This window comes from Somniosus microcephalus, chromosome 12, assembly GCF_052327205.1.
Source record: "Somniosus microcephalus isolate GS21.2 chromosome 12, FLI_Smic_1.0, whole genome shotgun sequence".
NCBI classification, from domain to species: domain Eukaryota; kingdom Metazoa; phylum Chordata; class Chondrichthyes; order Squaliformes; family Somniosidae; genus Somniosus; species Somniosus microcephalus.
In genome coordinates this window covers 226,320,175-226,345,223 of record NC_140998.1, presented here as the reverse complement: position 1 = coordinate 226,345,223, position 25,049 = coordinate 226,320,175, and the positions used below count along the sequence as shown (strand labels likewise).

General features: G+C 49.9%; 1 pseudogene; it reads left to right on the top strand.

Annotated features, from left to right (window-relative positions):
- Positions 1 to 1,767: 1,767 nt before the first annotated feature.
- On the top strand, positions 1,768 to 23,778 carry LOC147110217 (large ribosomal subunit protein bL17m-like; annotated as a pseudogene).
- Positions 23,779 to 25,049: the final 1,271 nt, after the last annotated feature.

Below are 25,049 nucleotides of genomic sequence, written 5' to 3'. Positions count from 1 at the left end.
GCCCCGCACCTCTCCTTTAATTAGCGCCTTTATCGCCGCAGGTAGGCCCCCCTGAACTGATCGCACATAGCGTCCGGCGTTAAAGCAGGGGGCGCATCTAATATCGCGATCGGGGCGTCAGTGGGGCGCTGCGCACACCGATGACGTCATCGGTAGTGGCGCAGTGCTAACGGCTAGCGCCGCCATTCGCATCCCGCTGAATTTAGCGGGAGGCATGGCCAGTGGCTGCCAACCCACTTAGCGCCCTCTTAAGGTGCTAACTGGTGGCGCAGCCCACTGAATTTCTAGGCCTATGTTCCTCGACATCTCTGGGAGGTTATTTGTGTCCTCCTTTGTGAAGACAGAACCAAAGTATGTATTTAATTGGTCTGCCATTTCTTTGTTCCCCATTATAAATTCCCCTGATTCTGACTGCAAGGGACCTACACTTGACTTCACCAATCTTGACTTCTCCAAGCACTTTACAGCCAATTAAGTTTGAACTGTAGACACTGTTGTAATGTGGGAAATGCGGCAGCCAATTTGTGCACAGCAAGTTCCCACAAACAGCAATGTGATAATGACCAGATAATCTGTTTTTGTTATGTTGGTTGAGGGATAAATATTGTCAATACACTGGTGATAATTCCCCTACTCTTCTTCGAAATAGTGCCATGGGCTCTTTTACGTCCACCTGAGAGAGCAGATGGGGCCTCGGTTTAACGTCTCATCTGAAAGACGGCACCTCCGACAGTGTAGCACTCCCTCAGCATGGCACTCGAGTGTCAGCCTGGATTTATATGCTACAAGTCCCTGGAGTGCAACTTGAACCCTCAACCTTTTGACTCAGAGGCGAGTGTGTTCTTCTAGGTGGTAGAGGTGGTGGGTTTGGGAGGTGCTGCTGAAGAAGCCTTGGCGAGTTGCTGCAGTGCATCTTGTAGATGGTACACACTGCAGCCACGGTACGCCAGTGGTGGAGGGAGTGAATGTTCAAGGTGGCGGATGGGGTGCCAATCAAGCGGGCTACTTTGTCTTGGATGGTGTCGAGCTTCTTGTGTGTTGTTGGAGCTGCACTCATCCAGGCAAGTGGGAGATGGGGGCGGGGGGGAAGGCTGTTTGACCGGGCAGGGTGGTTGGAGGTTGGAGTTCATGTGATGATATCTCCAGGAATACCTGCAACCAGAGTTAGCAGCCCAAGTGAGCTGGGGGTCAGTGATCAGTGTGGGACGGGGTCCGGGGGGGTGGTGGTGATCAGTGTGGTTCGGGGTCCGGGGGGGTGATCAGTGTGGGACGGGGTCCGGGGCGGGGGGTCAGTGATCAGTGTGGGACGGGGTCCGGGGGGGGGGCGGTGATCAGTGTGGTTCGGGGTCCGGGGGGGTGATCAGTGTGGGACGGGGTCCAGGGCAGGGGGTCAGTGATCAGTGTGGGACGGGGTCTGGGGGGTCAGTGATCAGTGTGGGACGGGGTCTGGGGGGTCGGTGATCAGTGTGGGATGGGGTCTGGGAGGGCGGTGATCACTGTGGGTCGGGGTCCGGGGGGGGTGCAGTGATCAGTGTGGGACGGGGTCCGGGGTGGGGTCAGTGATCACTGTGGGACGGGGTCCGGGGGGGCGGTGATCAGTGTGGGACGGGGTCCGGGGGGGCGGTGATCAGTGTGGGACGGGGTCCGGGGGGGCGGTGATCAGTGTGGGACGGGGTCCGGGGGGTCGGTGATCAGTGTGGGACGGGGTCCGGGGGCGGTGATCATTGTGGGTCGGGGTCCGGGGGGGGCAGTGATCAGTGTGGGACGGGGTCCGGGGGGTCGGTGATCAGTGTGGGACGGGGACGGTGATGAATGGCGGACGGGATCAGGGTGTTTCTGGGTCGCGCTGTGACGTGACGCTGGGATTGTGACGGTTGAATTCTCACCTTTGCTCCGGTCTCTGATCCCCCCCAGACTCCCGGCCCCTCGGAAGGATGCATCTCACCGCTGCCCTCTGGATCAGTCATGGGCGAGTTTACCGTCGGATGGGGCTCGGACCCCGGTCCCGGATCGATATGTTGCGGAACTTGTGACAGCGTTGGTGCGACACGAGAGGATTGAAACCACCCTGGCCCGGGCTGATGAGATGAGGTTTTACACTGAGAAGGTAATCACTTCCTCCCTTCGAACACCCCGTTTATCTTGTTCCTTCCTGCCGTCTGCCCAGGCTGCTGTTACTCTGCTTTCCCCCGAATCAACAACGTGCATTTATATAGCGCCTTTCAGGACCACCGGACGTCCCAAAGCGCTTTTCAGCCAATGAAGTACTTTTGAAGTGTTGTCACTGTTGTAATGTGGGAAACGCGGCAGCCAATTTGTGCACAGCTAGCTCCCACAAACTGCAATGTGACAATGACCAGATAATCTGTTTTAGTGATATTGATTGAACGGTAAATATTGGCCAGGACACTGGGGATAACTCCACTGTCGGAGGTGCCGCCTTTCAGATGAGACGTTAAACCGAGGCCCCGTCTGCTCTCTCAGGTGGACGTAAAAGATCCCGCGGCACTAATTCGAAGAAGAGCAGGGGAGTTCTCCCCGGTGTCCTGGCCAATATTTATCCCTCAACCAACATCACTAGAAAACAGATTATCTGGTCATCGTCACATTGCTGTTTGTGGGAGCTTGCTGTGTACAAATTAGCTGCTGCGTTTCCTACATTACAACAGTGACCACACTTCAAAAGTACCTCATTGGCTGTAAATCACTTTGGGATGTTTGGTGGTCGTGAAAGGCGCTATATAAATGCAAGTCTTTCTTTTAAATGTACTGGGTCCAGTTCTGGACACACAGACATAAGGGAGACATTCGACTACTAGGGGCATCACAGAGTAGAGCCACGAGACCGATCCCCGGTGCCAGAGGGACTGAGTTGTGTGGAGAGACTTGGGCGATTCAACCTGGAAAAGAGGCTCCCTAAAAACTCCCTCCCAAACAGCACTGAGAGAGTGCCCTCACCACACGGACTGCAGTGGTTCAAGAAGGCACCTCACCGCCACCTTCTCAAGGGCAACTAGGGATGGGAAATAAATGCTGGCCTTGCCAGCAACGCCCACAACCCATGAATGCATTTTTTTAAAAGACCAGATCATCTGTTTTTACTGATTATTGGTTGAGGGATAAATATTAGCCCAGGACACTTGGAATAACTTCTCCTGCTCTTTTTCCAATAGTGGCCGCAGGGTCTTTTATGTCTACCTGAGAAGGCAGACGAGGCCTCGGTTTAACGACTTATTCGAATGACGGTACCGCACTCCCTCAGTACTGCCCCTCCGACAGTGCGGCGCTCCCTCAGTACTGCCCCTCCGAGAGAGCAGCGCCCCCTCAGTGCTGCCCCTCCGACAGTGCGGCACTCCCTCAGTACTGCTCCTCCGACAGTGCGGCGCTCCCTCAGTACTGCCCCTCCGACAGTGCAGCGCTCCCTCAATACTGCCCCTCCGACCATGCAGCGCTCCCTCAGTACTGCCCCTCCGACAGTGCGGCGCTCCCTCAGTACTGCTCCTCCGACAGTGTAGCGCTCCCTCAGTACTGCCCCTCTGACAGTGCAGCGCTCCCTCAGTACTGCCCCTCCGACAGTGCAGTGCTCCCTCAGTACTGCCCCTCCGACCATGCAGCGCTCTCTCAGTACTGCCCCTCTGACAGTGCGGCGCTCCCTCAGTACTGCCCCTCTGACTGTGCAGCGCACCCTCAGTACTGCCCCTCTGACAGTGCAGCGCTCCCTCAGTACTGCCCCTCCGACAGTGCAGCGCTCCCTCAGTACTGCCCCTCCGACAGTGCAGTGCTCCCTCAGTACTGCCCCTCCGACCATGCAGCGCTCCCTCAGTACTGCCCCTCTGACATTGCGGCGCTCCCTCAGTACGGCCCCTCTGACAGTGCGGCGCTCCCTCAGTACTGCCCCTCCGACCATGCAGCGCTCTCTCAGTACTGCCCCTCTGACATTGCGGCGCTCCCTCAGTACTGCCCCTCTGACTGTGCAGCGCACCCTCAGTACTGCCCCTCTGACTGTGCAGCGCACCCTCAGTACTGGAGTGGGCCTTTGGTGTAGCGGTAGCATCCCCGCCGCTGGGCCAGAAGGTGTAGGGTTTCGAACCCCACTCCAGACAGTCCCGACAAGTGGAGTCGGAGCTCCGGCTCTAAATTCTGGGTTGACATCCAGCGGGATACTTGCGTCCGTGGGTGTGGGTAGCCCCCCCCCCCCCCCTCGTATGGGTTGTGGGAGCCCGTAAAACTCTTCCGCCCTAATGGCTGGTATGAAGATGGTTACGGTCACTGAAGGAGCGTTAACGCGGCCAGAAATCCTTCTGCCACTTAATACAATTCCCCAAAGGGAACAGTGTGAAGACACGTACGACGACGACCCTCAGTACTGCCCCTCTGACAGTGCGGCGCTCCCTCAGTACTGCCCCTCTGACAGTGCGGCGCTCCCTCGGTACTGCCCCTCTGACAGTGCGGCGCTCCCTCAGTACTGCCCCTCTGACAGTGCGGCGCTCCCTCAGTACTGCCCCTCTGACAGTGTGGCGCTCCCTCAGCACTGCCCCTCCGACAGTGCGGCGCTCCCTCAGTACTGCCCCTCTGACAGTGCGGCGCTCCCTCAGTACTGCTCCTCCGACAGTGCGGCACTCCCTCGGTACTGCCCCTCTGACAGTGCGGCGCTCCCTCAGTACTGCCCCTCTGACAGTGCGGCGCTCCCTCAGTACTGCTCCTCCGACAGTGCGGCACTCCCTCGGTACTGCCCCTCTGACAGTGTGGCGCTCCCTCAGTACTGCCCCTCTGACAGTGTGGCGCTCCCTCAGCACTGCCCCTCCGACAGTGCAGCGCTCCCTCAGTACTGCCCCTCCGACAGTGTGGCGCTCCCTCAGTACTGCTCCTCCGACAGTGCGGCACTCCCTCGGTACTGCCCCTCTGACAGTGTGGCGCTCCCTCAGTACTGCCCCTCTGACAGTGCGGCGCTCCCTCAGTACTGCTCCTCCGACAGTGCGGCACTCCCTCGGTACTGCCCCTCTGACAGTGTGGCGCTCCCTCAGTACTGCCCCTCTGACAGTGCGGCGCTCCCTCAGTACTGCCCCTCTGACAGTGCGGCGCTCCCTCAGTACTGCTCCTCCGACAGTGCGGCACTCCCTCGGTACTGCTCCTCCGACAGTGCGGCACTCCCTCGGTACTGCCCCTCTGACAGTGCGGCGCTCCCTCAGTACTGCCCCTCTGACAGTGCAGCGCTCCCTCAGTACTGCCCCTCCGACAGTGTGGCGCTCCCTCAGCACTGCCCCTCCGACAGTGCGGCGCTCCCTCATTACTGCGCTGGGAGTGTCGGCCTGGATTATGTACTGAAGTTTCTGGACTGAGGCTCGAACCGACCATCTGACTCTGAGGCGAGAGCGAGTGTTACCCACTGAGCCAGAGAGGTGACTTGAGATCCTGGGACTATTTGCACTGGAGCAGAGAAGGCTAAGAGGAGATTTAATAGGGTTTTTAAAAATGAGAATGAGTTTTGATGGAGTGAATGGGGACAATAAATTTCCTGTGCTTGGGGAGTCAGTGACGTGAGCCCATCAATTTAACGAGTGTTCTGAGAGGGATTAGTAGAAATTTCTGTACACAGAGGTGTTGAAGCACGGAATGCTCCCATAGAATCTCTCAGCACAGAAGGAGGCCACTCGGCCCCTCGTGCCTGTGCCGGCTCTTTGAAGAGCTCTCCAATTAGTTCCCACTCCCCCTGCTCTTTCCCCAGAGCCCTGCAAATATCTCCTTTTCAAGTATTTATCCAATTCTCTTTTGAAAGTTATTATTGAATCTGCTTCCACCGGCCTTTCAGGCAGCGCATTCCAGATCACAACAACTCGCTGCGTAAAAAAATAATCTCCTCATCTCCCCTCTGGTTCTTTTGCCAATTATCTTAACTCTGTGCCCTCTGGTTACCGACCCTCCTGCCAGTGGGAACAGTTTCTCCTCATTTACTCGATCAAAACCCCTCATGATTTTGAACGCTGCTCTTTACGAGAATGGTTCCAGGGATGAGGGGCTTCAGTTATGTGGCGAGACTGGAGGAGCTGGGATTGTTCTCCTTAGAGCAGAGAAGGTTAAGGGGAAGATTGTATTCAAAATCATAAATGGTTTTGAGAGTAAATGAGGAGAAACTGTGTCCAGTGGTAGAAGGGTCGGTAACCAGAGGACACAGATTGAAGGTGATTGGCAAAAGAACCAGAGGGGAGATGAGATTTTTTTTTACACAGCAAGTTGTTGTTGTAGTGTCCGCGTAACAATAACACACAGACTGCAGGAGAACGGTAATAAGAGGTGTTTATTGAACAGAGGGTATGCTGGAACTGAAAGTACAGAAGCCTGCTAGGGCTTTTTAGACAGGTGTGGTCACTGCCGGTACTGCAGTATAGAATCAGTTCTTCTCTTAAAGGTACATACACAACAATTCCTCCCCTTTTAGATAAACAGTACATAACATTCATTTAACAATTGAATAATAACTAATTACAATTACAATTTTCTTTGTACTATATACATCAGCTGAAAGTAATCAGTTATAAATTCAGTCTTTGAGGAGGCTTCCTGATCCTGTCTGGATAGCGCCTTTCTCGAGTATCCTGTTCTTGCGGCGGAGTCGATTCTGGCTCATTGTCATTGGTTGGTTCGTCAGATTCCAATACCACTGATTCTGAGGTAGACGCAATCTGTACTTCGGGTTCATCACCAGGTGCGCATGCTCGTGGTATGGGTTTGACTTGTTCCTGTGACTCCAGAATCTGGTCAGCATGGCGTCTCACGATGCTCTCTCCAACGTCCACTGTGTACATTAGTGGTCCCTGCCGTGTGCATATCGTTCCTGGCTGCCATTTTTCTGTTCGGTAGTCGCGGGCCAAGACTGGTTGCCCTATCTTGAAGCTCCTGGTTGGCTTTTCATTGATGTGCTGGAATTGCTTATTCTCAACATCTCGTCTTATGTTTGGTTTGAGCAAGTCCAGGCGACATCTTAACCTTCGGTTAAAGAACATCATGGCTGGAGCTTGGTTGGTGACTGCATGTGTCGCATGTGTAAGCAAACAAGAAATTATCCATCTTGTGTTGCAGTGGTATGTTGTCGTTATACATCGCCTTTATTGCTTTTTTAAAGGTTTGAACAAACCTCTCAGCCAATCCATTTGTGGCTGGATGATGTGGGGCGCATGTGTAATGCTTTACCCCATTATTCCTCAAAAACCTCTGGAAATCCTCGGACACAAACTGTGGTCCATTGTCGGAGCAAATCTGTTCTGGCAAGCCATTCCTGGCGAAGATGGTCCGTAGGACTGCAATAGTTTTCTCCGTGGTGGTGGAGGACATTTTGATGACCTCTGGCCATTTCGAATGTGCATCCATGGCGATTAAAAACATTGAGTCCATAAATGGACCAGCAAAACCAATGTGTACCCGTTGCCATGGAGATGAGGGCCACTCCCATGGGTGTAGTGGGGCCTGTGGTGGAGCGTTTTGGACTTTCTCGCATCCTGTGCATCTCTTGGTCATTTCCTCGATTTCTTTATCGATTCCCGGCCACCACACAAATGCCCTGGCTAGGCTTTTCATTTTTACCCCTCCCAGCTGACCCTCATGAAGCTCATTGAGCACTCTTTCTCTCAACTTGGGTGGAATTACCACTCGGGATCTACACATCAAGGTCCCCCGGCACACTGACAGCTGTTCTCTCCTTGGCGAGAATGCTGGCAACAGTAAGTCGCCATGTGCTGGCCATCCCTTTGCCATCAAATCATAGACCCGAGAGAGTGTCGGGTCATTTCGGGTTTCCTTCTCTATACTTGAGTTTGTAACAGGTAGACATTCGACTATGGTTGAATGGAATATCTCAACAGGGTCCACTGTAGGTGCTTCCTCCACCGTAGGCAGCGGCAGGCGCGACAGCCCATCAGCGTTTCCATGCTGTTTCGTGCCCTTATGCTCTATGTCGTATTGATGTGCCCCTAGAAAAAGGGACCATCTTTGCAGCCGTTGCGCCGTCATCACCGGAACGCCCTTCTTTGGGTTAAAAATGGAGACAAGAGGCTGGTGATCAGTCGGTAAGGTGAATTTCTGCCCGTGCAGATAGTGATTGAACTTCTTCACCCCCCACACCAGGCTGAGGGCCTCCCTGTCAATCTGGGCGTAGTTACGCTCGGCTGAAGTTAACGAGCGTGACGCAAAGGCTATTGGCCTCTCTGAACCGTCAAGGAATTTGTGCGACAGCACTGCTCCAATGCCGTAGGGAGACGCATCACATGCAAACCGAATCGGTAGTGATGGATTGTAGTGGGCCAATACTTCTTTTGAAGTGATTAGGCATTTACATTTCTGAAAGGCACGCTTACACTCATCACTCCATTTCCATGCTACTCCAGTTTGCAGCAGGGCGTTCAGCGGGTGCAGAATTGTAGACAAGTTTGGCAAGAACTTATGGTAGTAGTTCACCAACCCGAGGAACGACCTCGGTTGTGACACATTTTCCGGTGCTGGAGCCCTGACTACTGCCTCAATCTTGTCTGGGGACTTATGTAACCTCTCTTCATCAATCACGTGGCCGCAATACGAGATTTGTTTCCTGAAAAACTCGCATTTGGGGCGGTTGGCTCGTAGCCCATATTTTTGTAATCTAGTGAGCCAGGTTGGCAAGGTGTTCACTGTCATTTCCGCCCGTAACCAGGATGTTGTCCAAATAACACTGGGTCCCCGAGATCCCTTGCAGGACTTGTTCCATCACTCTCTGCCAAATTGCCGGAGCTGATGCTACCCCGAATACCAGTCGGTTGTACTGGTAAAGACCTTTGTGAGTGTTTATCGTGAGGTATTTTCTAGATGATTCATCTACCTCCATTTGTAGATACGCTTGGGCCAGATCAATCTTCGTAAAGCGTTTCCCTCCAGATAGTGAGGCGAAAATATCTTCTATCCGCGGAACTGGATATTGTACTGTTTGAAGGACTGGGTTCACAGTTACCTTAAAGTCCCCACAGATGCGAACCTTCTTCGGTTCCCCAGGCGTGCTGCTCAATGATTTCTTCATTACAGGAACGATGGGTGTGGCCCACTCGCTCCAGTCCACCTTGGACAGCACACCCGCACACTCCAGACTCTCCAGCTCTGCTTCGACGGCTGGGCGGATCGCATACGGTACCGGTCTGACCGTAAAAAATTTAGGGTTTGCGTTATCTTCAATTTTTATCGTTGCCGTCACGCCTTTTAGAGTCCCAAGTCCTTGCTGGAACACCTCTTTCACGTCAGTTAGAATTTTTGACAGTCGTCCAGGTGTGGCGTCGTCATCCTTTTTGTCAGCCACAGCTAGCGCCTGAATGGAATGCCAATCCAATTGTATTTTCCGGATCCATTCACGTCCCAATAATGGCGGTCCTCCACCTTGTAGTATATATAGATACAGTTCCTGTGTTTCCTTGCCGTTGTATTTAACGGGCACCCTTATTTTTCCTCTGGGGTAGACTTTTTGCCCCGTATATGTCTTCAAGACAATGGACGTATCCTTCAAGGGAATGTGTGAGAATAGCCGCTCGTAGTCTCGTCGATTCATGACTGTTGGGGCTGATCCTGTGTCCAATTCCATCTTTACTTGGGACCCTGCTATCATGAGGGTGACCCAAATGGTTCGGTGATCCTCCTTTGCGATCACGTTGTGTAACTTTAGACAACTTAGTCTCCTGCTCCCGGAGTCATTATCACTCTTCTGGTCTTCTGAACTACTGTCCGTCATCTTTTGTACTTTCTTGTACTTTTCCTTAGTAGTTCTTTTAGTGTTGGTTTTCTTTCCCGACCTGCAGACTCATGCTATGTGTCCCACTTTTCCACATTGCCTGCATACTTTGTCCTTAGCCCAGCAATCCTTCTGGTCATGGTTTGTTCTGCCACAGCGATAGCACTTTTCTGCTCCATATGCCATTTCATTGGTGCTATATTCTTGCGGTTTCTGTTGTATTTCCGCAGCTCCCCGTGCTGCTGCTTCGTAGGATGCTGCAATGCTGAAAGCCTTTTCTAGCATAAGGTCCTTTTCCGAAAGTAGCCGTTTCTGGGTTCCTTCACTCTGGAGCCCGCAGACAAACTTATCCCTTAAGGTATCTGCCAGTCCTGCTCCGAACTGGCAGTGCTTCGATAACTTGCGTAGTTCCGTAAGATAGTCAGCATTACTCTCATCTTTGTGCTGTTTCTTTTATGGAACTTGAATCTTTCTGCTATCAGCAGCGGTGTCGGGTTTAGATGTTCCTGTAAGATATTGACAATCTCTTCAAAGCTTTTCTCCATTGGTTTAGCTGGGGTAATTAAATTCCGCAATAGGCCGTACGTTCTCGCGCCCATCAAATTTAATAATACCGACGCCTTCTTTTCATCGGCCACCCCATTTGCCTTGCAGTACACTTCATTTCTTTCCACATACGTGGTCCAGTCTTCTATTTCGTTGTCGAAAGCAGTGATACTGCCACTCTTCGGCATCTTGGGTGGTTTAAAATGGCGCCTCCCGCGCTTTTCCTTCTTCCCCAATGGATTAAAATGGCGCCTCCCGCGCTTTTCCTTCTTCCCCTTGCTGCCAATGCTGCTCCGAGTGTTCTAAATAGTAATGGCGGCGCCCCGCGGCTTTGGCGCGTCTCTTTTCCTTCCCCTCTTTTATTTTCTCTAACGCTGCCCGGCTCTTGAGCACCAACCGCGCCCTCTGCGCTCCACCCTCTCTCTCTCTTTTCCTTCCCGACGACGTTGCACGGCCCCCTTGCAGAGCCGCTCGATCGAGCTCCAGCCCGCCGCAGTCCGGAAGGGTCAGCGCACTACCTGCTACCAGCACGATTTGCTGGAACACCTTGACTGGGGAGCCAAGCCCAGCTCTCCACAGCTTCCCCTGCGATTCACTGAACTCCGATGGATCACTGGGCGGTTGCCCACGGTCGACACCCGTTGCTCTGGCTTCGACCTCCAAGAAGCTTCTTTTCAGGGATGGATCCCCGTGAGGTGATGCAGTACTGCAACTGAGTTCGAACCTGCTCATCGCCACTGTAGTGTCCGCGTATCAATAACACACGGACTGCAGGAGAATGGTAATAAGAGGTGTTTACTGAACAGAGGGTATGCTGGAACTGAAAGTACAGAAGCCTGCTACGGCTTTATATACAGGTGTGATCACTGCCGGTACTGCAGTATAAAAGCAGTTCTCTCTTAAAGGTACATACACAACAGTTGTGATCTGGAATGTGCTGCCCGAAAGGCCGGTGGAAGCAGATTCAATAATAACTTTCAAAAGGGAATTGGATAAATACTTGAAAAGGAAACATTTTCCGGGCTCTGGTGAAAGAGCAGGGGAGTGGGTCCAAAGAGCCAACAGAGGCACGATGGGCCGAATGGCCTCCTCCTGCGCTGTATCATTCTATGATTCTGTTAAATCTGCCCTAAACCTTCTCTGCTCGAAGAACAATCCCAGCTTCTCCAATCCCCCACGTAACTGAATCCATGGGGAGGAGGTTGAGGCCGAGACCATGGCCTCTGTGAAAGGGGGAATTTGGGATCAATATTTGTCGATGGAGAGAGCGGGGCAGTGGGATGGGTTTGGGGATTGCTCGCGTACAGAAGGAGGGCAGGCTCGAGGGGCCGACTGGCCTCTGTCTGTGCTGGGAAGGAGCCTGCGGGTTTGACTGATCTGCCCTTGCTTTCCAGCTGGTGGATTACGCCAAGCGAGGGGACACGGACGAGAAAGCCATGAAGATGGCCGACTTCTGGCTGACGGTCAGTATCTCTGGCGCGGGGGCGGGGTGGGGGGGGAGGGGGCCCGCGGGGTCTTCGGGGTCGGCCTGTGTCGCGAGCGTCACTCCGCCACGCCCGCGATCTCGCCGCGCTGGCCATCGCAAAGAGCCTTGGCTACTTGCATTTCTATAGCGCCTTTCACTACCTCAGGACGTCCCACAGCACCTTACAGCCAATGAAGTACTTTTTTTTGAAGTGTAGTCACTGTTGTAATGTAGGAAACCCGGCAGCCAATTTGTGCACAGCAAGCTCCCACATACAAGTGTGATCATCACCAGATGTTGGTTGAGGGATAAATATTGGTCACAGGACAGCGGGGAGAACTCCCCTGCTCCTCTTCAAAATAGTGGCTGCGGATCTTTTGCATTCACTTGAGAGGGCAGACGGAGCCTCGTGTTTAACCTCTCATCTGAAAGGTGACACCTCTGACAGTGAATCGCTCTGACAGTGCGGCACTCCCTCAGCACTGCCCCTCCGACAGTGCGGCGCTCCCTCAGCACTGCCCCTCCGACAATGCGGCGCTCCCTCAGCACTGCCCCTCCGACAGTGCGGCACTCCCTCAGCGCTACCCCTCCGACAGTGCGGCGCTCCCTCAGTGCTGCCCCTCCGACAGTGCAACGCTCCCTCAGCACTGCCCCTCCGACAGTGCGGTGCTCTCTCAGTACTGCCCCTCCGACAGTGCGATGCTCCCTCAGTTGCCCCACCGACAGTGCGGCACTCCCTCAGCACTGCCCCTCCGACAGTGCGGCACTCCCTCAGCACTGCCCCTCCGACAATGCGGCGCTCCCTCAGCACTGCCCCTCCGACAGTGCGGCACTCCCTCAGCACTACCCCTCCGACAGTGCGGCGCTCCCTCAGTGCTGCCCCTCCGACAGTGCAACGCTCCCTCAGCACTGCCCCTCCGACAGTGCGGTGCTCTCTCAGTACTGCCCCTCCGACAGTGCGATGCTCCCTCAGTTGCCCCGCCAACAGTGCAATGCTCCCTCAGCACTGCCCCTACGACAATGCGGCGCTCCCTCAGTACGGCCCCTCCGACAGTGCGGCGCTCCCTCAGTACTGCCCCTCCGACAGTGCGATGCTCCCTCAGTACTGCCCCTCCGACAGTGCGGTGCTCCCTCAGTACTGCCCCTCCGACAGAGCAATGCTCCCTCAGTACAGCCCCTCCGACAATGCGGCGCACCCTCAGTACGGCCCCTGCAACAGTGCGGCGCTCCCTCAGTACTGCCCCTCCGACAGTACAGCGCTCCCTCAGTACTGCACTGGGAGTGTCGGCCTGGTTTATGGGCTCAAGTCTCTGGAGTGGGGCTCGAACCCATGACCTTCTGACTCGGAGGCGAGAGTGAGCTGTAACTGAGAAGGGAGAGTTCTTATTGGGCCCGGTTGAGGGGAGGGGAAGAGCGGAATATTTCTAGGAATAAACCTCTTTTTCTGTTTCTGTCAGGAGAAAGATCTCATCCCGAAGCTCTTCAAGGTCCTGGCTCCGCGATTCCAGGACCACCGGCGGGGGAGTTCCGTGTGGATGATGCAGATTCCCACCCGGGAGAACTTGGACCGGGCCAAGATGGCGGTCATCGAGTACCGGCGCAATCCGCTGCCGCCCCTCCTCGCGCGGCGGCAAGGGGCCAACGAGAAGACCCTGCTCAACCAGCTGCTGAAGGGGTACAGGGAGGAGGGGGCCTGGGGCAGGGCCTCGGGCTCAGGCGAGTCCCAGGCTTCGAGTGCGGCCTAGCTGGGAGCTTGACCGGCGGAGTGCAAGGAAGCGATGTGTGATCGATCACCCGCCCCTCCCCCTCCCACCCCCGGGGGATGACCTTCTGCTATTGGCCCGCCTGGGAACAAATCTGGGGGCGGATTCCCGGAGTCACACTGGAATGACGGCCTCCTGGGAATCGCCGACAGCCTCGGGCCTGAATCTGCGCAGCCCGACATCTTTTCCATCGACATATCATCCATCCAATTACATAGGTTATAAGCATTAATGTTATTAGTACTATACATCCATTAAGCAGGTCTTTCTCCCAAGCCTTCGCTTGTTCGTAGTAATAGTCTGTCTGCTCGATGGGTATCTGCCCAGGAGGTTTCTGTAACAATTACCATCGAACAGCATACATTACTACTTTATCAAGGTCATGTATATTGCTTCCATTTCCTTTTTTCTTTTTTGTTTTCTACGTTTTTTACAGGCGGCACATGCTGCTATTCCCATTCCTATCGCCAAAACCAATTGTACTGTAACTAGTATGTGAGACGTAATGCTGTCCCATGGGTGGATGTTGACATTCATCCCCCAATCCCACAGCTTCTTATACCATGGGACCTCCTGTAGTTCTACTTCTATGTCCCTTTCTAGTTCCCCAAGGTTCCTTTGCAACATTACGTATTGTTTCACCATTTTACTTAAGCCCTCTTTTATCTCTTGCAGATCCCCTTGCAGGCGGGGTATTGGAGCCCCCACCGGATCTTCATAATTGACCAATTCGTCCCTTAAACTATCTGTCACATTTAGTTTCATTTCCTCCCTTGAGTGTACATACACCAATCTGGTGTGTCCAATTGTCACAGGGATCTTTGGTGTAAAGCAGAAGTTAGGCATTGTGATTACACATACAAGGTTACTATATTGGTGCTCAGTCTCTGTGGTGGCTATACAATACTCCCCTCTGCCTCTATATCCCGAGCGGGTGTGATGGTGATCGATGTGATAATTCCAACATGCACCCCTCTGTCTTATTATAGCTGCACTCATCCTTAGTGCCTTCTCCTACCGGATGTGGGCATATCTTAAGCGTACCTTTCCCATGGCATCCGTTTAGGGAGACTCCTCTTATAGTACCATTCTTCCTGATGGCATAGGTATCAATTGGATAGTATTGGAGGTATGTCTCACCCCTCACTATGCCTATGTTTGTTACCTGGTACTGTGGGTATGGAGTCGTGTCTAGTCTCACCACTGGTATCATGAGTACCATGCCTATCATTGCTGTCACTTCTGCTTTGCATTTTTGTATCACTGGATATACTCTGGTCATCCCCTTGAGGGTACAGGCACTCAGAGGGCCTGGATTCTGGCTCAGGCCATAGAGCTGTGTGCTGTTAATCCAGTCTGGTCCCTCACCTCGTTGTATCTGTGCCAGATTGTGTTTTAACTGTCCGGTGGTCCATTGGCCATAGGCATGGCACAAGTTTCTCCCTACCCCATCTTTTGCCTGTTCCTCATATCTCTATGGTTTAGTTTGTTGATAGTGCCAACATGGTTTCTATAACTTTGATTCCCTCGAGTAATTTCCTTATCGTATGTTCTCCCAACTCTGATTCTTGTTGAAGCAAACCAGTTTCTTTCTCTAAAATCTGTTGTATTACCCTTTGTAATTGTTCCACACTACTCTGGACTCCTTGTATATCCAGGGCATTAATGAATGACATCCCCGTATTTATTCCCGTGAGTACATCGTTTCCTAAGCCCCTCTTAATTCTTTGGTGGAATGCAGCATGTCCCCTGAAACTAGAAGCCCCTGTTGCATCAGCAGCTTGGTTAATTACATTCCTTATCATATATGCATACAACTCTCTAGTTTTAGTAAATCTTTCACAATATCCTGGCCATTGTAGCATGGTTAAGTTCATTAGTACCGGTACAATTTCATGTCTCACATTATCATACAATTGTTCTCCCTCGGTAAATAACACCAGTCCATTTTCGGGCCCAGGCGTCCATTTCGGACACCTTCGTTCTTCAGGTGTTGTTGTGATTGGGGGTGTTGCTGGTTCTAGGGTTACTCCTTGTGGTGTGATCCTTCTTGTTGTTGGTTGAGGTGTTGTAATGCCGTGTACAATAGTCCATCTTATGATATTGTCCGTGCAGCTCAGGATATATCCTCCCCCTACTTGACCCAACACCTGCCAGTGTCTATTACATCTTACCATATTGCTGGTACCTGTCATTCTACAGGGTCCGCATGGTCGTTGATCCAAGTTCACCCAGATACCGTTACACCTGTAACATCCTTTTCCTGTTTTTCACACTCGTAACTGTGTGATATAATGAAGTTCCTTGTGGAGTCTCCACTAGGGGATCTTAACTTGCAGTCCATTTCTTTCAGCCCGTTATTTGGGCTTATAAGTGTTGTCATCAGAGTAGTTATAATAATCCATCTCACTGGATCCACGTTTATCTGTAATTTAAACAGAGGTCTGGTCGTCTTCCGAGCTCTTTCCCCTAGAGGAGAGGGTAGAATGGGGGTCTTTAGTGTTAAATGGTTTCACCTGGGTCCAGTGCTTCCATCGCATACCCGTCGGTTCCTGTAGACAAACACACGTATCACTTGTCATTAATCCAGTATATGGCCCCATCCAACGGGGTTCCATTCCCTTTCTTCCGATAACTTGCGTCATTACTTGTTGACCTATTCTGGGCAACTCGTCTGGTTTAAGTCCAGCATTCTGCCTTTCTAGATCTTTAATCTGTTGTTGGTTCCTTACTTCTTTATTCAGTGCTTGTACCTCCTGATTTAGTTGTACTTAATCTATCTTGTACTGGTCCTGGTTCACTCACCCCTCCAGCCAAATCCTCTGGTAGTCTCATAGCTCGTCCTGTCATTAGTTCGTAGGGGGTCAGTCCAGTCGTTCGTCCTGGGGTGGCTTGCAGCCTCATTAGTATGCTGGGTAATAATTCCGACCATCCCTTCCCTGTTTCTTGGATGGCTTTTGTCAGCGCGTTTTTCAGTGTCCATTCTTTCTACCATCCCCGAGCTCTGGGGGTGATATGGTATGTGATATTTTTGTGTTACGTGTAACAGCTTACAAGTTTCATTATTTTACCGGTGAAATGAGTGCCGTTGTCTGAGTCAATTTGCAGAGGCACTCCCCAACGGGGTATAACCTCGGTAGCCAATATTAGTGCAACTGTTTTTGCAGAGCAATCTTGGGTGGCAAAAGCTTCCACCCACCTGGTAAATTGGTCAATTATTACCGGGCAATATTTCTTCCCCCGGTCCTGCTGGTAAAGTCAATTTGTAAGTTTTCCCAGGGTCCTTGGGGCCTGGGTTGGTTTGCTACTCTAACTCTACATCTCTGTCCTACATTATTCTTAGCGCATATTATACAGCGGTGGCAATATTTCGCTACTTCCCGACCCATCTTTGGCCACCACCAGTACTGTGTCAGTAGGTGCAACATGTTACTTCTGCCAGTATGTGTTACACCATGGTATAGCGCCATCAGTTGTTGTCTGCAACATTCCGGTGCCACCACCTGGTTACGGGGGCCCCATTTCCAGATTCCATCCTGTAGTCGAGCGTCCGCTTGTCTCCATCTCTCTTTTTCCTCTTTACTAGTATTTTCTTGTACCTCCATTATATTCACTTCCTGTACCCCACTGACTGTCATGACCATATTTATTTCGTTTTTAAACACATCCTTTGGTTGCATTTCTTCCGCAGCTAATTTGGCGGCTAGATCTGCATACCTATTCCCTATAGGGGCCTGGTCCTGGGGTTCCTGTGAGTCCATATCCTCTATCTTTGTGTGGGCTTTTATTTTAATTACCGCTGCCTCTAAAGGTGCCTGTGCAGCCTTAACTAACCTTTCTATTAGTTTTCCATGTTTTACTACCTCTCCCGTTGAGGTCATGTACCCCCTTCTGGCCCATAGTGTCATATAATCATGCACCACTCCGAAGGCATAACGGCTGTCGGTATAAACATTTATCCGTTTGTTTTTTTGCTATTTCCAACGCTTTTATTAAAGCCACTAGTTCCGCTACCTGTGCTGACTTATCCCCATAAAGGGCTCCTTTTAACAGGGTCTTTCCTTCTTAATTTACTACTGCCCACCCTGTTCTGGGTTCTCCGTTGATATATTTTCGGGATCCATCTACATAGATGACCATATGGGGATTTTCTAGTGGGTCTTCCTTTACTCCACTCCCTATTTCTTCCTCCATTTTCATCTGACAACTGTGCTCTTCTCCTTCCGTTAATATGCCCGTGGCTGGATTAACCCCGGGATGTTTTTGTATTATCACAGTTCCATCCCTGGGGAGTAATATCGTTTCCCATTTAGCTTTCCTGCTATCCGATATCGTCCACAATTTTCCTGTGTTGAGTAGTCCCACTAACGTATGTTGATATGCAAAATTACCTTTCCCATCATCACTATTGGTTCACTTACTCACACCGCCCGGGTGGCGCAATCTATTGCAGCCACACATCGTGGCATCGCCTTCACTACTGGGTCTTTTTTTGCAGAGTAATACGCAACGGGTCTCTGTTTCCCTCCGTGATCTTGCATTACCACGGCTGAATCACTCTCATGATCTAAATCACAATATAGGTGGAAGGGTCGAGTGGGATCTGATAATCCTAGGGCAGGGGCTGTTATTAATTCCTGTTTAAGGGCCCTATATGCTTCCTCCTGCTCCGTCTCCCATTCTATCTTATCGGTGGTGGGTCTCCCCCCTTTAACTAACCGTTGAATCGGCTCTGCTTTCCCTCCAAAGTCTGATATAAAATTCCTGCAGTAATTAAATAGTCCCAACACTTTCCTCACTCCCCGGACGGTCACTGGGCTTGGCTTGTCTTTTATGGCTGCCTTTTGTTCCTGCGGGAGTGCCTTATACCCCTGGCTAATTTCGTGTCCTAGATACTTTACTTTGGACAGTCCAACCTGTGCCCTTTGGGCTCAATTTAAAGCCAGCTTTGTTAAATGTCTGGAGGGTGGCTAGTAATGCTCCCATGTGTCCTTTGGCATCCTCTGATGCAATCATTATGTCATCGACATATTGGAGTAGGGCGCTCTGGTACTTTGATAGGTCTAACTCGTCTAAGGCTTGACTCAGTACACGGTGGAATATATTTGGACTATTATGGAACCCCTGTGGGACCCTGGTCCATGTATATTGTCTATCCCTGACGGTAAAGGCGAATTTCCCTTGTGATTCCTCTGCCAATGGTATGGACCAGAACCTGTTCGCTATATCCAAGACTGTAAATATTTTAAGGGCTGGTTTCAGACCATTAAATATCTTATTCAATATGGTTTACACAAATTTACACCAACCAGAATTTCACCGTGGCCACAATGAAAGCCTGGTTTTAATAGGTTAATTAACCTCATAACTCCAATCCAATCCAGATCAATTTTTTATAAACTAACCAGTATCACTTGGAAAAGAAAGAAACCATAGTCACATTAACAAGGAAACAATTACCCATGCCTTGTAAACATTCAAATTAATTTTCTTCCAGGCAAATTGGCAACTGTAACTTCAAGACTGAAGCTTATCTTTTGTAAAACAATTAACAAACTTAAAACAACACACGCTTGTCCATCCTTCAAGACAAGTCTTCAACGGGTTAAACAGCTTTTAGCTCTCTGTACCAAAGAGTGGGTGGAGCTAAAACACACTGGACATTTTTTTAAAGACAGGCTTTCAGACAAACGGAATACTGTAACTTCTTAAACATCCATAGTCAGGAAAACTTTCACACACTTTCACACAAACTGAGAGCCCAGTATTTTTTAAGGTTCCTTTCACTCAGCAATCTTGTGTTTTATTTGTTTTAGCACAGACGTTAATAACTTCCGTGTCGGTAAAACTTTAGGTTTCTCTTTCTAAATCCTCCCAATCGATCTCCTATCATTCCTTCCACTATGCACTGACCTTGTCTTCATTACAGCAGCACACTTGGTGCCTACCTTTTTTAACTGTTCCACTAACTCCTCTTTTTCCCTCTCCCGTGTGGCCCCAATCTTACACATTTTTCAGGTGGCCCTGACAAAGAACCACTACAGTTTTCTCCTCCTTATTCTTGCTCTCCTTACTCCACCATTCTTTCTGTCGGTCGGGAACCCATTCAGGATCCCACCTTCCTTTCCCATTCTTTTTATTACCTTGTCATCATATCCCTTTTTTTTTTACCATCTTTTCCTTAACTTTCTCATACTTATCGTGCACAAATTCATACGGCAAGTTACGTTACGCCGTCCTGTTTGTCCGTCGATTTCTTTCCCAGGCATTTTCTAGCCGCTCGGGAATTTCCGTGAGGTTTTCTCACTTCCCCGGGGTCTTTTTACCCCGCCCCTATCAGAATTTCCGTTATCCGATACTATCGCGTACAAATTCATACGGCAAGTTACCTTATGCCCTACTGTTGTCCGTCGATACCTAGCGCATACAAATTCATACGGGAGTTTAGATCTTTTGGCGTCCTTTTTGTTCGCCATCCTTTTAGGGTGGATTTGCTAGTTTCCTCCCTCGTTTCCTACCTCCGGGACTCACCCGGACCTTCAGGGACCTTTCCCTGCTTACGCGGTTTTAACTCCGCCTAGATTGGATTTTCCCTATATCCAATCCTATATAACCCGAGCTCCTCAACTTATTCAGACATTATCATTTCTATAATGTCCTAGCATGCACCCAAGTTGCTTTACTCATGTATCCCGACTCCGCCTCTGATTCGTTGGATCTCCGGCCCTGAGCTTCGATGCGAGGAGACAATGTCTCTACTCAGCCCATCCGGTAGATCCTGCCGACTACGCCAAGTTGTAAGGGTAAACCGGGAGAGCTTCTTCTCCCCTAGACGGACCCTGTGATATAAAGGGTCGACGTCCGCCTTATTCCCAATCAATCACTCGGAGTCCGGAGGTGCGTTCAGTAAAACAACTTTATTTACAAGTCGACAGGGAAGACACCCATCCTGGGATGAATGTTCCCGATCGTTGAAAATCTCCTGCCTTATATACAGGTTTTGTTCTGAGTCGTGGCTACTGTTTACAATTAGGTGCATTACACGTATACATTTCTTTCATCACACAGTTGGCTTCGGGTGCAAATTCTTGTGACCTGTGTGCATTGGTCTTGTGACCCCATAGGTTATCTCTCAATACATTCCTGTTAGTGATTCACGGTTTGTGCACTTTGGCCACGACTACACCAGACTTTCCTTCTGGACATTGTTCATACCAATTCCTTATATGGTTGGAGATATGCTCTGTTCCTTAATCCCCTCATCTTAGCCCTTTTTTAACCTTTTCACAGCCTCTCTCCTGTGTGGATCCACTGGTGTGTATGGAGGTCCCCTGCCTGTGTGAAACTCTCCACATTCAGTACATTTATACGGCCTCTCTCCTGTGTGGATCCGCTGGTGTGTATGGAGGTCCCAACACTGTAAAACTCTCTCCACATTCAGCACATTTATACGGCCTCTCTCCTGTGTGGATCCACTGGTGTGTATGGAGGTTCCCTGCCTGTGTGAAACTCTCCACATTCAGTACATTTATACGGCCTCCTGTGTGGATCCACTGGTGTGTATGGAGGTTCCCTGCCTGTGGGAAACTGCCTCCACATTCAGTACATTTATACGGCCTCTCTCCTGTGTGGATCCGCTGGTGTCTCTGGAGGTTCCCTGCCTGTGTGAAACTCTCGCCACATTCAATACATTTATACGGCCTCTCTCCTGTGTGGGTCCACTGGTGTGTATGGAGGTTCCCTGCCTGTGTGAAACTCTTTCCACATTCAGTACATTTATACGGCCTCTCTCCAGTGTGGATCCACTGGTGTGTATGGAGGTTCCCTGACACTGTGAAACTCTTTCCACATTCAGTACATTTATACGGCCTCACTCCTGTGTAGATCCGCTGGTGTGTATGGAGGTTCCCTGCCTGTGTGAAACTCTTTCCACATTCAGTACATTTATACGGCCTCTCTCCTGTGTGGATCCACTGGTGTGTATGGAGGTTCCCTGACACTGTGAAACTCTTTCCACATTCAGTACATTTATACGGCCTCTCTCTTGTGTGGATCCACTGGTGTGTATGGAGGTTCCCTGCCTGTGTGAAACTCTCTCCGCATTCAGTACATTTATACGGCCTCTCTCCTGTGTGGATCCGCTGGTGTGTATGGAGGTTCCCTGCCTGTGTGAAACTCTTTCCACATTCAGTACATTTATACGGCCTCTCTCCTGTGTGGATCCGCTGGTGTGTATGGAGGTTCCCTGCCTGTGTGAAACTCTTTCCACATTCAGTACATTTATACGGCCTCTCTCCTGTGTGGATCCGCTGGTGTCTCTGGAGGTTCCCTGACACTGTGAAACTCTTTCCACATTCAGTACATTTATACGGCCTCTCTCCTGTGTGGATCCACTGGTGTCTCTGGAGGTTCCCTGCCTCTGTGAAACTCTCTCCACATTCAGTACATTTATACGGCCTCCTGTGTGGATACGCTGGCGTAGGTGAAGATCACCTGATTTTATAAATTCTCTCCTCTGGACAGAGAGTGTGAATGATCCCTGCCCACTTTCGCGTTGTCAAAGATATTTTGTGCTGGGAGGCGAAGATTGTCCTGCTGAAATTTGTCCACAGGATTCAGGATGTCTCCTGATGTGCTTCTGAAGAAACTCTGCAGTGGTAAAAGCAACATTGCAATGAGGGCAAGGATGAGACTCATCTCGGTGCACTTGGTGAGCTGCTGGAGAAGGAAGAAAGAGAAATTGTCAGTGTAATGAAAGATCTAGAAGTTTCTTTTGGAAGTACAATTCGTGGTTATATCAATGTTAACGCAAGGGTCTTGGGGCGCTACCGGTGAATTTCGGCCGCGGGGCGCGACTCAATTTTCCCCCTTGGGCTTTGCTTCCTATCGGTGAAAGCTTCCTCATTCTTTGAATGAAGCTCAATCGGCCAATCCAGTTAGAAAAGTCCCTCTAAACCATCAGGCAAATCACTCTCGGGGTCAGTGCCACTTCTCAACTTTGCCCTTTCAGTTATGTCATCATCTCCACACAACCTTCCCAAACCATGCTGACTCCCAACTTAATTCTGGCTGCATCGTCAATTCTTTGGAGATGGCCACTGCTTGACATTCATAAGTTTGAATGTTAGCTGCCGCTTGTCAGCCCAAGCCTGGATGTTGTCCAGGTCCTGCTGTAGGCTGGTATAGGATGCTTCAATATCTTAGACAAGGAGCTGCTATTCCCTGTAATCAGGGGCCATTAGTTTATGATTACTGAAAGTCCTATAATATTTCATTAGAAGATTCCAGAATTATTATCAATAGTTTGGGGATCATATTTGTGATTGTTTTTCCTCAATGATAAAGAACAATCGGTGCCTGTTTGTGGGCAAACACAGGCCTGCACTCCTGTCCCACCACTCTGACATGCTGCATTGTTCCACCAATCCCCCGGCCTACCAAGGCCCCTATGCCATCACACCAAAACGCCCAATAAATTATTCCTGCCCTGAGGAAATGGATAGGTTACTTTGCACATACACAGGTAATTATCGTCACAAAGTTCCCTTTCTTCAGTGTAAACTTTTCTCTCTCTCTTTCTCAAACTGTGTCTTCTGCTTTCAGTCTCTTTGGTTGTTTCCTCATTTGCTGACCCCAAGATCTTTCCAGTACAGACAACTGTGGAATAAATCAAAAAGATTATGAACAAAAATTGAACCAATTAATTGTAATATTCTTGCATGTAAGGTTTGTTTCTGGTTGCACAGAAGATGCTGAAGACATTTACATAATAATGCAAGACACTGTGTTAATCTGATTTGAATGACTACGGTAGTGGTCACATTATCAACATAGAGCATCTCTTCCTCATTAAAACACCCTCAATTATTCAAAATAGAAATACTTTACTGAAATCCTTTATTCCAGGACAAATACCTTTACTGAATTCACTACGAGCTTCACTTTCACAAACCAAAGTACTCGTTTCTCTGTTGATCTTTTTAACTGGAGCTGTCTCTTCCATACCTGAGGCAGTGTCCTCAGTGAAGCCCCTGGAAACTTCAGCTTTATCCTCTTCTAAATGGGACGCCATCTGTGATGGAGCTTTTTGGTTCTGAAATGCAGAATGTGACGGTAAAACTGTCCCTCACCGCTCCTGAATTAAAGAATAGCTGCCTCAAGACTGCCTGTAATACTAAAGAGATTATGTACAAGTCAAAGTGTTTGTCTATTTTTCCTCTCCATTAGTTGTTGTAGCATATTTAATAAACAAACCTACCCAACTACCCGTTGGATAAATGCTGTCGCTCCCCAGTGTAGTCCTGAGCCACACAGGTCAGAACGTTCCCATGTTTGATTCTGTACTCCTGTGTTCAATTTGGTGATCTCAGCAAATGTGGTAAAATTAATACAATTAACCTCAGCACCCTTTTGCAAGGAAGGGAATAAAATTAACCAGGATTTCCACTGATTGCTAACTAATCATCACTTCTGGAAAGTGTATGTGCGTATATACGAAACCAGATTTGATTTTCTCCGACAATGAAGAGCTGAACACATGAAGAACAGCCATTTAGCAATTGCCAAAAGGGCTGCAAAATAAGCCAGCCCAGACTAGGAAACATATCTACTCATGAATCATGCCTTCAGGAAAATGGGACAGGAGCAGATTTGACACATAGTTTTACTACTTCACCTTTGGTCTTCCCAAACTACGCGTGATCGCTAAAAGAGAGGTAATGTTTGACAATGCCTAAAAACGAACATTATATTCCGCCTGATGTACACAAGCAACTGGTAACAAATACCTTCATTCTGTGGAACATGGAGTTATGGAATCCATTATTAAGGAAGTGGTACAGGGCAATTAGAAAATCACAATATGATTGGGCAGAGTCAGCATGGTTTTCTGAAAGGGAAATAGTGTTTCACAAATTGATCCGAGTTTGTTGAGGATGTAACTGACAGGGTAGATAAAGGGGAACCAGTGGATGTAGTATATTAGGATTTTCAAAACGCTTTTGATAAGGTACCACATGAAAGGTTGTCCTAGAAGATAAGGGCTCATGGGGTTGGGGGTTAGGGTAAGGTTGGATAGAGGATTGGTTTAAAGGACAGAAAACAGTGAGTAGGAATAAATGGGTCATTTTCAGGGTGGCAGGCTGTTACTAATGGGGTGCCACCAGGATCAGTGCTGGGGCCTCTGCTATTTCCAATCTATATTAATGACTTAGATTAAGGGACCGAGTGTAATGTATCCAGGTTTGCTGATGATACAAAGCTAGGTGAGAAAGTAAGTTGTGAGGATGACATGGCGGCCGGGATATTGCTTACCTCGGTGGGTCCGGGGTGGGTGATGTCAGTGGCTAGCTCCATCCCGCTCTGGAAAATGAATTTGCATTGATGGGGCTTGTTAAGCCCGCCCAGCGTTTTTCCCGGACCAATTAGAGGAAGCGGGTCTAGTGACATCATTCATGAAGTGTCATCAGCCAGTTTCTTTAAAGGGACCATGGCCAACTTTCTTTTGACATTTGTGCTGTCAGTGTTCTACAGCATT